This window comes from Stegodyphus dumicola, chromosome X2 (assembly GCF_044657685.1).
Source record: "Stegodyphus dumicola isolate Sdum_Otavi_A_Nest chromosome X2, ASM4465768v1".
Taxonomy (NCBI): Eukaryota; Metazoa; Arthropoda; class Arachnida; order Araneae; family Eresidae; genus Stegodyphus; species Stegodyphus dumicola.
In genome coordinates, this window is record NC_140781.1 from 54,076,790 (window position 1) to 54,092,053 (window position 15,264).

Here is a 15,264-nt window from a genome sequence, read left to right on the forward strand (position 1 = left end):
GCAATACAAGCAGGCTTCTAACCCCGACACCAGGCTCAAGACTGCAATGGCAGCACTAAAGATGTTCATCCAGAACGAGCATGAATATTTACGCCCATACAGCTAATCCAAATACCATGCGACATATTTATTATGCCGAGTTTATGTTTTATAATAGTAATGGTATTAAAAATCAAAAATTTGAAATTCAAAACTACATCAACCAGCACAGTTTGGATGTAATTTTGTTAAGTGAAACCCACCTCAAATCAAATGACAAATTTAAAATTCCCAACTACAACATCTATAGATCTGACCGTCTTCATAAGCGTGGTGGCGGTATAGCTATTCTCATGAAAAAATGCCTAAACAGTACCATCTTTCCTCTTCCCCTTATGAGCTTTGAAGCAAGTGCATGTATTTTGAACAGTGATAATAAAGAATATCTCACCATTGCTGTTTATAAGCCACTCAACAAAAGCCTCAACACTCAAGATCTTGACTATATTCTCAACTTTGGTTATCCAACTATTCTTGCTGGGGACTTAATTGTAAGCACGTTAACTGGAACTCCACGCGAAATAATCCAGATGGAATTATTATCATTAACAATCCTGATATCAACATTTATGGTCCAGGTGAACCTATGGATCTTCATCAAATCTCAAATACTTCTGATGTATTAGACATCTTAATTACCTTCAATGTTCCACAAATACCTTTTCTCCAAGTGGATAAAGAACTTTTTTCAGATCACCTACCAGTACGATTAACTTTATATGGCTTAAAGCATGGTCTTCCGCCTATAAAGTGCCGTATTAATTGGAAAACTATGCTTATCACCTTGAAGAAAACATATCTGTTACCACTAAAATGACTAATAACAGCGAAATTCATGATGCCACAGCCTATCTTAGCAGTAAAATCAACGAAGCCCTCAACCACGCCAAATGTATTCCAAAACAGACTAATTATACGCTCCCACACAATATTAGACAGAAAATTACAGAGAAAAATAGACTAAGAAAAATTTATCAACGTTCTCACTCCACCCAAGACAAAAGAAGATTTAATGCTGCCAATCGAAACCTCAGAAAACTTATCCAAATGTACGGAAACAATTGCTGGGATAACTACATTGAAAGTCTTTCGCACACCGACCATTCTGTGTGGAAAGTTGCTAAAGTCTCCAAGCACTCCCTCCAATATTGGACCCATTCTAAATGATGATAACACCAAAATTTACGATCATAAGAAAATTGTCAACCTCTTCTCTGATAACTTTGAACAACAGTTTAATATAAATAATTTCCCACACCCGAATGATATCAACATTATCAATCCCTTGACCGATTTCTTCTACAAAGATCCTGAAAATCAAATCAACTCGACTTCTCCCAAAGAAATACAGAAAATTATAAAGAAACTTAATCCAAAGAAAGCATCTGGATATGACAATATCACTAATAAGGCCCTGCAATACCTCCCAAGGAAAGACATCGTCCTTATTACAAATATTTTTAACGCATGTTTAAGACTTAATACATTCCCAAAATATTGGAAACACGCCATTCTAACTGTCATTAAAAAGCCTGGCAAAGCTGGAAATCTCACAAGTAACTTTAGACCGATCAGTCTTCTGCCTGCAATTGCCAAACTTTTCGAAAGGCTTATCAAGTCTCAACTCACCACTTTTATTAATGAAAATAACATCATCAAAGACCATCAATTTGGATTTCGCCAGGGATTCTCAACGACTCAGCAGATCGCCCGAATCGAAGAATTCATAGGTGAACATTTTAATAAAAAGGAAGTAGTCGCTGCTATTTTTATGGATTCAGAGAAAGCCTTCGATAAAGTTTGACATCACGGTCTTATCATCAAGCTGATTAACTACAATTTCTCACCTGCCATCATCCATCTAATTCCTGATTTTTTAAAGAACAGAACTTTTCAAGTTAAGATTCAAGATAACTATTCCACCGCAAGAAAATTTAACGCAGGTTACCACAGGGGTCGGTAATTTTCCCGCTTCTCTATAATTTATATATGAACGATCTTCCTAATATAGAAAATACTTTCACTGCATGCTATGCCGATGACATGGCACTTTTATGTCTCTCACTTAATCCATATCATGCAAGAAATAAACTACAGAATGCCATTAATTACATTTCACCCTGGTTTAAAGGATGGAAAATTAAAATTAAACCCGAAAAATCAAAAGTGATTTACTTTAAGAAAGGAAATATCCCTCAAGACTTGGAAGAAATTACGATGGACGGACAAATCGTGTCAAGTGACCACCAAGCAAAATATCTAGGTGTTTATCTCGATCAGAAGTTAACTTTCAAATTTCATGTTAATTATATCAGAGACAAAGCACAACGTGCCTTAATGAGCATATACTCTCTGATGTGCAAATATTCGAAGTTAAATATCAACGCTAAAAGAACAATCTATCCACAGGCAATCCGACCCATAATTCTATATGCCGCTTGGGCGTGGGCAGCTACTGCAGGTTCAAACCGAGCAAGGCTTCAAAGTTTTCAGAGTAAAACTCTCAGATTCCTATCGAACTCTCCGTGGTTCGTTAGGAACACTGTCATTTATAATTCTCTAAAGATTTTACCATTATATACCGAATTACTAAAGATTACATTCAAATTCTACGAAAAGAAGTTATTAAAAACATAGGGGAGTACGACTATCTAATCGCACAGCCGCATAAACGGCCCAAAACTATACGTCATAATGTTAGATGGTAGTTCTTGTATATATTTTATTTTCAACTATTTAATCAAGATTTTGTTCCATCTTTATCATCATTTTCATCTTACCACGGACTTTGCCCGGTACCAAGGCTGCTGACTTTATCATCATTGAATTCGTATATCACGTGACAGTCTACTTCCCTATGAGTATTAAGATATAGGTACTTTCGCCTCGGACGAAAGCAAAAAAAAAAATCTGGGAATTGTATATATTATTTTCCAATATTACTGTACGATACTGTGTCAAATCTACGATAATGTGTAATCTATATATGCGTTTATTGTATTTATACATACATAATAGCCCACGTAATACATATCATTATATGTTGTACATTATATTATAATTTATACATAATATATCGCTATTATATAGTTAATAGCACTACTTATTAGATGCAATTTTGAGAATATCAACAAGCAAAGCACTTAAAAATGAAAAAAAGACACTTGTAATAGAAATATTAGTGTTCTATATGTATTACAGAAAATACATGAAATGAATAATACCATTACCAAACACTTCAAAAAAAAAAAAAAAAGAGCAGATTAAGTATTCCCTACCTCAGTACTTGAGAAAGCAACCTTGCCATATAAGAACAAGTGTGCCCTATAAAGTTTTTCATAAAGGCATTCTTCTTCAGACTGATAACCATTGTGCTTGGTAATATTCAAAGACCCTAATCTAACCTTACCTTTCCTTTAGATTCTATATTGACATGCTATATCTTCATCTGTTAAGATTTGTTCATAACAGGATCACCAAGCTTCTGCCAATCCAGCAGGAGCATACTCAAAACATGTCAAAACCATGTGATTTATAACAAAATCGATTATGTTTTCACCTTGCAAACCTTTATAAATGTTAAAAATTTTCTTAAGGATTCTTAATAACCTTATTATTTAGAAATATGTTTATTGTTGTTTTTATATTAATAAAAGCATTTAAGTATAAAATATCAATTTTAAAAATAACTGAAGTTTTCTTTTAACCAGTTTTTTTTTTTTTTCTAATGCTGTTTTTAATTAGTAACATTATGTCTGAACAAAAAATTTAAGAATAAGTCTATTAAAAAGGTCTGTGTGATAAGTCTATTAATTAATTACATTGTATGAACTTAATCATCTTTGAATATGAAACACTGAACTAACTCTTTGAATATGAAACATCCTAAATGAAAACACTGAGTCCATTCCAATCCAATACAAGAATAAATTATACATATGAAAATTCACAGTAAGAGCTTCTCCGTATTATATTACACAAAGATTAGAAACCAAGTCTCCACTTACGAAATCTTACACTGACATGATGGTCTTGTACTGAAACAGAATTGTAGCAACATAGATGATATAAATTACATTATGCCAAAGAATTATTTAAATTTAAACAACTACAATCATTATACACAACAGCCATTTCATTAAAAAAAAAAAAAAGGCATAAATTATATCAATCAAGTAAAATTTGTTGTAAGAGCTTCATTATCTGGTTATAATTCTTAAGTAAACAAGAAACCATTTCAAGTACCATAACATAATTTTCATAAGAGAATTCCATCCATCACAGAATATTAAAAGCACTTTGGTAGAAACAAGATTTTACGGTAATTTTCCAACCATATTCTAATATTCAGATTGTAGATTTTAAAATTTTATCATTTAAAAAGTACAATTTCATAGAATGCACATTTTTGATTCTTTATTCTTAGGGAAAACATTGTATTTTTAATGAAATCTAACGCTTTCTTTTTTACAAGTACATAGACTCCAAAATTCTAATGTAATTCATTATGATAAAAAAAGTATTTGCCAGCGAAATGACGGTTAACTATAAAATCATAACCATTTGTATAATATAATCATATAACCATTTTTATGCACTGTCTTTGGTCGGATGTGTACCAGGAATGCATAAAAAAAACCTAACACTTTTATAAAATGCTGAAACTAGGGGTTGGATAATCAAAAAATACTTAAATATTTAGTATTTGAATGAGGCTGATTGTGTATGCTTCATATAGCTTTGTCCAAAAAGAATGTACTATTCGTATGTAACACAGAATAAAGTATATTAAATTACTGTTGACAATTTCAGTTTCTTGGTGCATATTTTATAGCTGATTATACACATGTAATATTAATGTGTGACAGTTTTCAATCGAAAGTACTACACAAGGGCATCATCTACACCCTTAGGTATAGATGAGCCTGAGCAAGCTTTGCTGTAATCAAATAAACCAGAACCATTTTACCTTAGACTATTCATTTAACAACTGCGGCAAAATTTGGTACACTTCTGTTATCAGGACCAAATTCAGAAATGTATGTATGAATGTGTTCACATATGCACGTATATATGTACGTATGCATGTATGTTTGTGTATAAACACACATACAGACATTTTTGAATCCAAGTCTCTATAACAGAAGAGTACATAGATTTTTCTATATATAAAACATAAAATTTATGTGTGTATTTTTTTATAAGGAACAATATTTCTGACATGAATCAGCTGTCATCAACTAATGTCAAGGGCAAGTGAAAAACAAAAGAATAATTATATAGAATTAAGATGTAATGTATATTAAAAAAATTTTTCTTTAGTGTAACTGATCTTTTATTCATAGAACTTTATACTTATATTTTCTTTTATTCAGTTAGTAACAGTTAGAAGTGAATAGTGATTGGCTAAATATGGATATGTTCTTGTGTGTTTCATGCAGTTCTACTTCTGGTACTTACTCTGCGACATACTGAATTTAATTTTTATTTGGAAACTGATTAAATTAATTGAGATGGTGTGTGCTGAGAAATGGAATTTTGTGAAGAATATTTAATACTTGCCAATAAAAATAGGAATAATTTTAAAGTTTCTATCAACATTTTGTATATTGTTATCAAATGTGACTTTAAAAAAAAATTTTTTATGGTAAAATGTGAATTACATTATAAGGGTATGATTTTATTTTAATTCCTTTATTAAAATAATTAACCTAAAAGACACACAGATCACATTAAAATATTGAAAAACATAATAGTTTTATTAGCAATTCGAAACATATATTGTGATATCTTCTAAAAGCAAAATCATATCATAATGATATAAATTAAATATATATAATAAATATATAAAACTCTATAATGAATAATGATCATAACTGTATAATAAATGCGAACACACATTATATCACTGTGCTGTGAATGGAAGAATATTTGATTAGAAATTTACCTTTTATATATATTTGAACATGGAACAGTAAAACATAAAGGTGACAAGATGCTATGAAAACAGGTTATGCAACTTAAGAAACAACAAGTTCTATGAAATGCATTTTAAGTTGCTGCAATATTATGAGACACCATAAATAACCATAAGACGCGATAACTTAATATCAAAAGACATATTACCAAGATAAATATAATTTGTTCCTTCTTTTACATCAATAATAAGTTTTCTTTAAAAATTTAACCAGTGAATGCCAAAACAAATTTATTATTGGTGCCTTAGATGCAAGGCCACACAAAGATAAACTCGATTTAGCAAATTTTTGAAAACAATAAAGTCAAAAGTGTTAAATTACAACAACAACTATTAAACTATTTTTAGTTTAATAGATGTTAAGAAAGCAATTGTCTGGCAAATTTTAATTCTTATATGAAAACTGAATTAAATTTGGAATAAGTGACTAGGCTTGTACAGTATTTTAGAAGAAATTTCATGTTCATACACTGAAAATAAATTGCACTTTAATGAAAGAGCTGGAAATATAGTCTGCATGACACATAAAATATGATCAAATCGATTTGTTAAATACTTAATGCTTACTTTCAGGAATGTAGCCAGAGGGGGACAGTTTTTATATATTACTCTGAGAAATAACTTAAGATTGATTTGCAACACTTGGTATCAATAAAGATATTTTTCAACAAAGAATTAATATTACTTCCAGACTTTTTACTGTCAAACTAAAGGTAGAAGCTACACGATTTGAATATTTCATCTAGCCTCTTCATTTAATGATATAAATGTATTTTTAAACGATTTAATTTTTACTCAGGGAAAGAACATGCTGTCTAGCTGCCCGGGTTTGAGCCCAGCTTTAATACAGAAAGCGAAAACACATCAAATGCCATCGAATGATACAGCATTTTAAAATGTTGCAAAAAATTTTAATGCTATTTTGCGGAAGAGATATTGCAATTACCTACATAACTAAAATTCAAAAAAAAAAAAAAAAAAAAAAAAAAAAAAACTAAGATACTCTTTTTTTCTTTTGAAGGAATCAAAGTCATATGCTAATGTAAGGATGCTCAACTTATTGTACTATAAAACCTAAATTGAATTTCAATGGTTTTAAGAGAAACAGCATTTGATAGAGAGACTCCAAATTCGGGAAAAACTAAAACAAAATTGGTTTATACACAGGCAGTTCAATTACAGTGACCTGTTGGGAACAGAAGATCCCGTTGGACAGGGAAAATATTAGGCCACACAGAGAGGAAAATGTTTAGCTTCCTAATCTTAATGCGAAAGGAGGCCAATTCAGAAAAAAATACACCACAGCAGTAATTTTGAAACCACTACGAAGCCACGGAACTCTAAAAAATCTCAGACTTCTGATAATTATAGTGTGATTAACAGTTCTACCTCACTTCGAATATTACAATACAATATAAAGAAAGCACCAATTCAGACACTTCAATACGAAATTCAAAACCAAAGAAATTAATGCATAAATGCTACCCTAAACATTAAAACGTAATATGAAGCTTTCAAGTAAAATAAATAACTAGTAAAACTTCAATATAAAGCAACATGTGAAAAGGGACGTACAAATTATAACATTCAAGCATTTCTAGTGAAAATAAAGTTAATATAAAAGAAGAATTACCAGCCACAGATGTCTTTTTGTCTGCACTGTTTCTCCATTCTTTTTCTTTCACGATCTGCAATCTAAGAGTGTACAAAAATGATGGCAAATTACACTAGAAGAATCCAAGGGGGGGGAAGGAATCATTAGATTTTAACTACTTTGAAATTAAAGAAAAATTATACACAAAGAGAAATATCTAGTATTGTTTCTTAATATACAAAACTTCAAAAGTAGCTTCTTTGTTTTAAATTCCAGCAATGTGCTACATTGTTACTAAAATGATGACTGCAGTCGATAGAAAAGCAAATGATTTCCCTAATACGACAGAAGTACAGTAAGCAAAAGGGGTTTTAATGTATGGGTACAACATGAACAATGAAAGGAAAAATATTTAGACAGTTATTACGGATAATGATCTTCGAGAAGAGTAAATAATTTCAGCGCTGGTAGAAAGACCGCACCAAGAGACAATAAGCAGGTAATTTTAAATGACAAATAAACAAAATAAACTTTACTGTTAGCTTTGAAGCAGGTGTTATATATTAAACTATCTTAATTCACACACAGAATTAGTGACATAACAGATCAAAAAAGAGTAAGAATCAAACTCGCAATATATTAACATTAAAAGAGCTATACATATACACTTTTAAAGATTTTTTTTTTAAAAAAAGCTCAAAAACACCATTCTAAACACAGATTTCGAAGAACATCTTGGAAACAAAAGTCATAAACCATAAAAAAAATATTTCATTGAGAATTTTAACGTAAGAACCGTTTCTAATTTTACTTTCTTTACTTAGGTACTCTTATCCCTGAGAGAGGATAGCTTAGTCCAATGTACCAAAAATTATCCTGAAATATTACCACGTCACTTTAATGAAATTATAGCAATATTTAACTCAGGGAAAGAACATATTGTCTAGCTGCCCGTGTTCGAGCCCAGCTTTAATACAGCAAGCCAAAACACATCAAATGCCATTGAATTAAACAGCATTTTGAAATATCGCAAAAAATTTAAATGCAATTTCGTGGAAGAGCTATTGCAATTAGCTACATATTAAAATTTTGACCAAAAATTCAAGAAAACTAAGATACTCTTTTTCTCCTTCGAAGGAATCAAAGTCATATACTAATGTAGGGATGCTCAACTTATTGTACTATAACATAAAACCTAAACACAGGAATGAAATTTTGTCAGCTATGTGAGATGTCCAATACCGAGAAATTCTGTAAATTGTAGAATAGATCCTGCGTCTGAAAACAGACGAAACGTAAAACATAATTCAAATACTTTACTTTTAGCCTTGAAGCAGGTATTCTATATTAAACTGTCTTAATGCACATACAGAATTAGTAATATAATACCTCAAAATATTGTAAGAACCAAACACGCATTATATACACATTAAAAAAAGTCTATATACATTTATTAGTGTTACGAGGGTTTATTGTGAAATAGTATAATGTCACTTTCAGTGAAATGATAGAAATTTTCGCTCAGGGAAGGGACATTCTGTCTGTCTGCCTGGGTTCCATCCCAGCTTCTGTTATAAAAGTTTCATAGAAGAATTTTAAAAATCCAGAAATGAAACTTACGAAGAAATTATTGAACATACCTGGTTCTATGATTTAGTCATTCTTCCAGACATAATAAATAAAATCTTAAACTTGAGGGGGGAAGATAACTAAACCAAAGTCTTTGAATTAAAGGCTATTATAAATTCATTTTAAATCAAAATTAATTTTGTGAAAATATTACACAAATATAAGGAATATACATAATATACCATTATGGAAATTTCCGGTTATGTTTTACCACCAATCCTCAAATTCCATATCACAGATTATGTTCTTACTGCATTAATATAAATATTAACAAGACATAGTGCACAATAAAAATTAAACTTTATTTAGGAACTTCGCGCACACTGCCCGGCAGCCTGCCTGTTTCGCTCTGCTCGCTACTCGTAAGAAACTTCTCCTCTAGGGTTGCCACACTTATCGGAGGGCGCAAGGCGCGCTCCTTATCGCCATCACCACAGAGTTTCCCCCCAGTTCCTTTAATGGCTATTCAAAGGAACGACATAGGTTATGAAATTATCTCAGAGTATCCGTGCTGTCGGGTATTTTTTTTATGATTACAAAATTACAATATAAAATTAGAAAAGATCAAAATGAAATTCAATATATAACAAGGTACTGACACATATATTAAACATGAAATAACAAGAAATATGTTAAGATATGAATTTTAAAAAAATGTTTTAAATTGTTATGTAAGAAGCAAGTTTCTTAGGGAAGTGAACATGTCTTCCCGATCTGGTGACAGTTTGTGTCTTAGAGAGTTCGTTTGCAGATTTATTCTGCTGAACTGTCTTTAAGTCTTTATTTGTTTTCAGTTCAGGCAAATTAGAGTCCGAAAGCAAATAGGCTGGTTTCACACGGTCTATAGACACAGTAGATTTCAGACCGTTAACATCTATTGTGAAAGTTTTGTCCGTTCTAGAAAGGACTCTATGCGGACCTGTGTATGGTTGGCACAGAGGTGGCTTTACTCGATCGACACGTAAGTATACATGCGTACACGACTTTAAGGTAGCACTTACGTAACATTTTTCTTGGCAATGTGCAGATGTTGCTATTGGATTCAATTGTTGCATTCTATGCCTAAGATTCGTGATAAATTGTGTGTCATACGGAGATATCTTAGATGACGTTATCATATCACTAGGCAGCTTGAGAGTTGTGCCGTACACCAGTTCAGCACAAGATGACTGTAGATCTTCCTTTACGGCTGTCCGAATACCAAGCATAACAACTGGTAGTGTTTCAGTCCAGTTATTGGTCTCGTGAGCCTTGAGAGAAGATTTTAAATGTCGATGAAATCGTTCAACAATGCCGTTGGACATTGGATGATAGGCTGTTGTTGTGATTCTGTTCGTACCTAAAATGCGCGTAAATTCTGCAAAAAGTGCGGATCTCATTTGAGAACCTTGGTCTGTTGTTATGATCGATGGGCAGCCAAAACGAGATATCCAACAGTTGAAGATGGCTCTGCAAATGGTTTCCGTTTTCATATCCGGGATGGGAATGGCTTCAGGCCATCTGGAGAATCTATCTATTAGAGTTAAAAGGTACACATTGCCTTCTGATGGAGGTAACGGTCCGACGATATCCATATGGATTTCTGAAAAACGTGCATCAGGAAGAGAGAATGTGCCCAGTGGTGCTTTAGTATGCCTTGTAATTTTCGATTTTTGGCAAGATTCACAGGATTTCACCCAATTTTTGATATGACGTTTCATATCGGGCCATACATAACGAGAACAAATAAGCTTCGTAGTAGCTGCAATTCCTGGATGTGACAGATTATGCAGATGATTAAAGATGAGTCTGCGAAAGGAATTCGGAACAAATGGACGAGGAATGTCCGTTGATATGTCACAAAGAATATTACCATCAGAATATTGGCACGGTTTAAATTCCAGTTTCAAAGATGATGTGTTGTTTTTGAGAAGGTCTTGTACCTCCGGATCATGCCGTTGAGCTTCCGAAAATTTTTTAAAATCCAAAAATGGAGATTTTGTTATGGAATCAATTTCGATTCTTGAAAGAGCGTCAGCAACGACGTTTTTTGAACCTTGCACATGCCTAATATCAGTAGAGTACTGAGAAATAAAATCTAAATGGCGCAATTGTCGAGGTGAACATTTATGAGGGTTCTGTTTAAAAGCGTATATTAACGGTTTTTGATCCGTATAAATTATAAAATTTCTGCCCTCTAACATGTGTCGGAATTTCTTAATTGCAGAATAAATAGAAAATAATTCCCTATCGTACGCGGACCATTTCTGTTGACTTTTACTGAGTTTCATAGAGAAAAATGCTATAGGTTCCCATGTTTGTTGAGACAACTGCATAAGTGTGCCGCCGATTGCGACGTCTGAGGCATCTACCCAGATGCTTAGCTGGGCTCCGGGAATAGGGTGTCTCAAAAGGGTAGCCTGAGCAATGGCATTTTTGGCAGCAATAAAGGCTTGTTCAGCATTCTCGTTCCAATTTAATTGTGGGGATGAATCCTGAACACGAGAACGAGATTTCTTTTTATTAATATAGCCTTCTAACAATTTTATTAAAGGAGAAAGAATATGTGCTGCTTTAGGTATGAAACATCTATAAAAGTTAAACATGCCTAAAAATCGGCGAAGCTGAGTGAGAGTGGTAGGTTGAGGAAAATCTAAAATACATTTGACTTTGTCAGGAAGAGGTTCAATTCCGTTTTCACTAAGGTGAAAACCTAAGAAATCAATAGATGTTTGACCAAAGGTGCATTTTGAAACATTTATGCAAAGTCCATATTTCTGAAGTTTGGAAAATAAAGCTTTCAAATGCCTGCAATGTTCCTCAGAATCTTTAGAGGCTATGAGCAAGTCATCGACAAAAGCGTAAACGCCTTCTAAATCCCGCGTGACTTCATCTATAAAACGTTGAAAAGTCGCAGATGCATTGCATAAGCCGAATTGCATACGAATACTTTCGAATAAACCGAATGGTGTGCATATGGCGGTTTTGTGGATGTCGGCTGGGTTAATTGGTATTTGATGGTATGCCTTAATCAGGTCGACATGACTAAAAATTTTAGTACCGTGCAATCCAGCAGTAAAATCGGCTAAACATGGAATAGGGTATTTGTCTTTTATTGTTTGAGCGTTCAATGCTCGATAATCTCCTACAGGTCTCCATTCCAGACTTCCCTTTTTTGGAACCATGTGAAGTGGGGACGCATAATTGCTGCTCGAAGGTCTCAAATGCCCCAATTGCATCATAGTTTGAAATTCTTGTTTTGCTATTTTTAAGCGATCTGGAGCTAACCGACGAGGTTTTGCAACCACAGGTGGACCTTTAGTTATGATATAATGAACGGTGTTATGTTTAACAGGTTGGTTAGGATCTGGTAATCTAGTAACTGAAGGAAATTCTTTTAAAATTTTGTGATATGGTGTATCACTAAATACAGTTTTTACTGAATAAATGCTTGCATTTTTCACGCTTTGAGACATTTGTTTCTGAGATCAGGCACCAATTCAAAGAAATGGAGAAAATCTGCTCCAAGAATGGGTGTACTAACATTTGCTATAAGAAAAGTCCATGTAAACTGTCGTCTTAATTTGAAATTTAAAGTAAGTGTTTTTTGACCATAAACATGAATAGTAGAAGAATTAGCAGCGAAAAGTGTTTGTTGGGACGAATTCCGTTTTTGAGAATTATTTGCTGGAAGTAAGGACACGTCAGAGCCGGTATCGACCAAGAATGAAAGGTTTGTTCTACGGTCACGAACGAACAGGCGACGTGAAACTTGAGGCAAAGAATAAGTCGCCTCTATTCTTTGCTGGTTTCGTTTCCCTGCCATGAACAAGGTTTTGTACATTTGTCATCTCTACACTTTTTCCCAAAACGTCTATGATACCAGCAAACAGAATAATCTCTCCTTTTGGAATTGCTTCTTTCCTTATTGCGATCTCCGCGATTTGGCGAGCGACCACGAGAAAGAGAAATGCGATCAATACGTTTGTTTAATTTTTCTATTTGTTTAAATAATTTATCCTCAAGAGACTGATCGACTGTGCGAGAAACGGCACAAGTCCCTGGGGTTGGATTTACTTCTAAAATTCTGTCGGCAATTTCTGCAGCTTTATCTACAGTTAAATTGGAAACCGCTGCCAAAATAGACTGAACAGTCGAAGGCAAACGATGAAGGAATAATTCTAACATTAAGTTATCAGGAACATTTAAAGATTCTGCTCGACGTTTCATATTTCTAAGCAAATCGGAAGGTTTTCGAGAACCTAATTCTTCTCCAGATAATAATTGGCGAATTTCTTGCTGAGAAGATTATCCTGAACGATTTATTAACTCAGTTTTAAGCTTTGCATATGGATCAATAGGGTCTGGTTTCATAAGTAAATCCCGTACTATTGAAGCAATATCTGGAGGAAGATGAGCAACTACATAATTATATTTAGTAATGGATTCTGTGATAGGTTTGGGGGTGGCAAGAGCAAAGGTACTTTCACACATAATAAACCATAAAGATGGATCTGATCGGTTATAAACCGGAATTTGGACGGCATGAACATCAGACATTGTGCAAGGTTTTTAAGCCAAAATAAAAGGAAAAATTTAACTAAAGAAAATGAAATTAAATGATAAGTAGAAAACAGAATTATAAAATGATCTATAATTACTACTCATCTGTGATCCGGAGGACGAAAACCGATGTAATCCATTACTTCTGGTTTGGAGATCTTGAGTGATGGCTTGTAGTCAAAACCGAAAGTGCTTGAGAACTGTTCATACGATTTAACACAGTCCGGGTTACCATTATTGTAATTTCCTGTTATGTTTTACCACCAATCCTCAAATTCCATATCACAGATTATGTTCTTACTGCATTAATATAAATATTAACAAGACATAGTGCACAATAAAAATTAAACTTTATTTAGGAACTTCGCGCACACTGCCCGACAGCCTGCCTGTTTCGCTCTGCTCGCTACTCGTAAGAAACTTCTCCTCTAGGGTTGCCACACTTATCGGAGGGCGCAAGGCGCGCTCCTTATCGCCATCACCACACCATAATGTAATGTACGTTTTGCCAATTTGGAAAATCTGGGGAATATGTTAAATAACAATTCTACCGATCTAGAAATGGAAATAACTAATTTTCATCCTAATTAATATCAAGAATACCACAAAAAGCCCATTTGAATAGTCCTAGATCAGAAAAATCATGAACTGTTAAACTTTTAAAAAGATAAATTCCTGCTTTCGATTTACGTAAAAAGGTGAAAGAGGATTTTCAACAATGAACTTGTTAAAAATCAATGTTCAGATACAGGATAACAAACAAACATCCGAACGACTGCATGGATTTAGCCATAACATCGCATGTACTAGAGAGGGAAAATAACTCGCAGAAGAAATGCAGTGTTAAATTTCACATTAAAATATGTTTTCCCTGTATTTAATTTTCATCTTGCTGAATTTTTTGTATATAATACAAAGAGTATACCTTTTCTTTAACATTTTATACCACACATTTTTATACTTTGTGTAATGCACTAACCACTGAAATACTAAAATTGCAATACATAATTGCAGCTAGCCCAAATTCTATAAACTTAAAATTGGCTCCCAATAAGTTAAAGTTGTGAATAACTGCACCAAGGAAAGGAATGCAATTTTATTTCTTTGTCTGTATTTGGTTTCATTTTCATATAGAAAGAGTTAAAAATAGGTTATCTAGGTAACAAAATTTAAAAACACATTTTCAGTAAAAATTACAGAATAACAGATTTTGTTTCCCTAAAGACGCAACACCTCGCTATTCCAGCTATGATACAGACTGCATACTGTCATAGAGAAATTCCTTTCTTAAACAGGAAATTCATATACTTTAATCTGTTTTTACACAAGTACTGTTTACGACTCGTCCATGGTCCAGGAGTAAAATACTTTATAGTACACCCATCTAAATTTTTATTACTTCGGGTCATCTGTACAGTCTGTTTCCCTATCAGGACTAAACTCCCAACCTGCATTCCACATAACTCATACGATTCTTCAAGTG